General features: G+C 51.7%; 1 long non-coding RNA gene across 1 annotated transcript; it reads left to right on the top strand.

Annotated features, from left to right (window-relative positions):
- Positions 1 to 213: 213 nt before the first annotated feature.
- On the top strand, positions 214 to 1,171 carry LOC123099601 (uncharacterized). The gene is made up of 2 exons (XR_006448194.1): positions 214 to 655; positions 756 to 1,171. It is a non-coding gene; the product is annotated as an uncharacterized lncRNA (long non-coding RNA).
- The last annotated feature ends 1,983 nt before the right edge of the window (positions 1,172 to 3,154 follow it).

The following is a 3,154-nucleotide window of genomic DNA, read 5'->3' as shown; positions in this document are numbered from 1 at the left end:
ATCAATGGTTCCTCTCTCCACTAATCTACTTTCAGCTGGTAGTAAATACTCCTACATTAAGGCCAATGGTCGCACACGTCTGAAGAAACAAAACAGCACGTTTATCTATCTTCAGGTACAAACAGAGTTGCATGCACAGACACGGAAAGAAAGGGGTAAAAGTACCACGGGCATCTCCAATAATCGATGATGAGTCACTCTCGAGGTACTCAAAGGACAGTCCTGGCAACTGATCAATAAATACATGGAGCTGCCATTGCTATCTGCAACTGCCACGCACAACAGTTTAGATCAAAAGCTAGTAGCTAGCTAGGGAAATATATACAGCTCTCTACTCCTTCTCTGCCTCTGTGTTCGTCTCTGAACTCCAGCCTCTGCTATGGAGTACAAGGGGCAGCTTCAGCTGGAGAAGAAGGGTTCCCAGGAAGAAGAAGCCATGGCGATGGCGGCCTCGTCCCCTTCCTTCTTCCTATGGCACCCCTTGTCTCTACTGCATCACGTCACCCGCAGCTGCGCAGGCTACCTGGGCCTCTCTCGCCTCTGCCACGCCCTCAAGGATCTGAAGCCTCGCGCCGCTACTTCACCTCCCGCAGCTACCTCTTCCCAGCTGCATGATGCAGAGGCCGGAGCAGGAGGCGCTGGACACGCTGCACATGTAAGTAGAACATGATCTATCTTGATCTTGTTAGCTCTGTTAGAGTTCATGCAGTGGACTGACTTCAATCTCCTTGCGGTCCATGTCTATGATCGGTCAGGATGATCGCGCGGCCGTCGAAGTGCGCTCGAGAGGGGTGCCCCAGAGGCCTCGTGGTCCAAGAGAAGGACGAGGAGGAACACATCATTAGTCTTAGCTTGGCCTGCGAACTGTAGACTATAACATTGAAACGGTCATGGGGAATTCGCTGCGTGTGTTCTTTCTGGAACCCTGAGTTCAGAGTCTTAGAGTGAGTGCTTCCATCTCTTCCTGTTCTGTTAGCAATACAAGTTTAAATTCCAGGTCGGGCATGTTGCTTGTGTTCCGCACTTCAGCTTACAATGCTAATTTCGCACACCTGGGTGGAAACAAGGAATCATTCCTGTTTGTATTTGCCAAGAATACTCACATCTTACTTGTGAGCTTGGGACTATTACACTAGGCTTCTACGGAGTAAAGAGTATGCTAATCTGTATAGAGGACACTCTGTCCGATTGTTTCCTGCATTGTTATTTCCTCCTTTCCATTTCCATTTATCTGTTTTTGTTTCGGCGTGGTTGGGCATGCGGTTGTGCAGACACGAGTTTAAATTCTAGAATTGACAAGTGATGTATAAGGGGGTTTTCTCCTATTTATTGAGCATCAAGCTTGGTGTGGGGCGGGACCACTCATGAAGAAATATCTTGATACTCATTTAAAAAAATTCTGAGAACCATATTTATCTGATACTCATACTAAAATGGTCGTATGCATCCCTAGTTGGTGCAAAGAGGGGAAGTGAAAATCTCTCCCATTTTTATGAGAGTACATTGGAAGAGAAGGGATTGACCCCCGTGTCGCCTACCCCGCGGGTGACCCAGGCGCAACCCTAGCCACCAGGTGAACTCCCTCCTCGCCAGATCTCCCTCCCCTCGCCGCTGCCGGGCAAAGCCCGCGCAGCGTCGGCGGTGGCATGGAACTCCGGTTCTCCCTCTCGCGGGGCTCTGGTGTTGCCGTTGTGGGAGCGCGTGGTCGTCGTGGCAAGCTTGCGCCGGGGCGGCGCAGCGAGCGCGCGGACGGAAGCATGGTGGGCTCTGGCTCTCATGGTGCCGCAGCGGCTGGCAGATCGGATCTCGGGGCGACGGCCTCAATAGTTGGCGGGGGTGCAGTCTGCCTGGCGGGTGAAGATGGGCGGCCTTCCACGACTGCATGGGTGGCGTGGAGGCAGCGGCGCTGCGGGGGCTCCTCGATGGCCGGCCAGAGTTCCATGGAAAGCGTCATATCGGACTCGCTCTGCTCTGGTTCGTGCTGGCTATGGTACTTGGCGACTGCGGTCGACGTTTACCGGTGCTGCCTAGACGGATCTGCCGGGTGGGCATGGATCCGGGGAAAACTCCAGGCCGGTGTGGTGGCCGCACCAAACTGAACGCCCCTCGGCGCCGATTCCCTTCCTGGAGGCTGTGGTTTGTATCCTGCTCCTCCCACCTCTGTCATGAGCGCAGGCGAAAGCCTCTGTTCCTCTGTTTGGGCATGACGGCCCCTTGGTGGCGTGTTCCTTCCTGAAGGCGTCGACCAGGGACTGCTCAGGGTGGTGGAGTTGCTGGTAGTTCGGAGTCGACGTGAGATGGCATGTAGATGGAGCGGCGTGGCATCAACCGTATCGTCAATGGTGGGTCTCGGCGGCATGGTGCAGCAGAGTCTCGGCGCCAGATGCGTCTTCATGGACGTGCGTAGGGAGGTGGCGTTGTCCGGTGTCGTGGTGGCGTGGACGGCAGGCCTGGCATGGTCGATGCGTCAGTACCTCCTATGAAGATGGATCGGTGGAAGACGGCGGCGGTGGACTTTGAGAGTGTCGGACCGGTGTGTACCCCCAACCTGGCAAGCAGCTTGGCGGGGCCCTCCAGCTTTAGATGTTAGGATTTGGTGCGAGGTCTGTTTGGTATTTGGCTCGGACTTTCGGCGCCCCTTCATCAACTGAATAGGAGTAGCGTCAAATGTTACCAAGGTGGCGGCTTTAGACTTACTTTTGTATTACTTTTTTTTACGACATTACTGTTGTATTACTTTGTAAGGTCTTTGTGAATAATAAATAAAATGGCTGCATGCATCGCCCAGATGCAAAGGCCGGTGAAATCCTTCTTTTCAAAATTTATTTTATGTGTTTTTGTGAAAATATGCCTAAAATAAATGCATGCTGCTTTATCAACATTTTCTACACTTGCCTTACGTTTTAAAATGTGATCTCATCCGTGGAGAGCTGCATGTGAAAGCATGTACACAATGGAGCTGCATGCTGCATGTGAAAGTTTGGTCTTACCACTTTCCATGTGATGAAGCATCCTGAAGCTGTTCCTAGAACTTCAACAGGAGTTTGTTCATTTCAAAACAGAAAAATGAAAAGAGTGCCAAGTCATTTCTCCCATAATGTACTCCAATTTATGATGCCTATTATTAAGCGATAAGTAAGACGACAGTGTCAGT

This window comes from Triticum aestivum, chromosome 4D, assembly GCF_018294505.1.
Source record: "Triticum aestivum cultivar Chinese Spring chromosome 4D, IWGSC CS RefSeq v2.1, whole genome shotgun sequence".
NCBI classification, from domain to species: domain Eukaryota; kingdom Viridiplantae; phylum Streptophyta; class Magnoliopsida; order Poales; family Poaceae; genus Triticum; species Triticum aestivum.
Note: the sequence above shows the minus strand (reverse complement) of the source record. Positions and strands in the feature narration are given on the sequence as shown.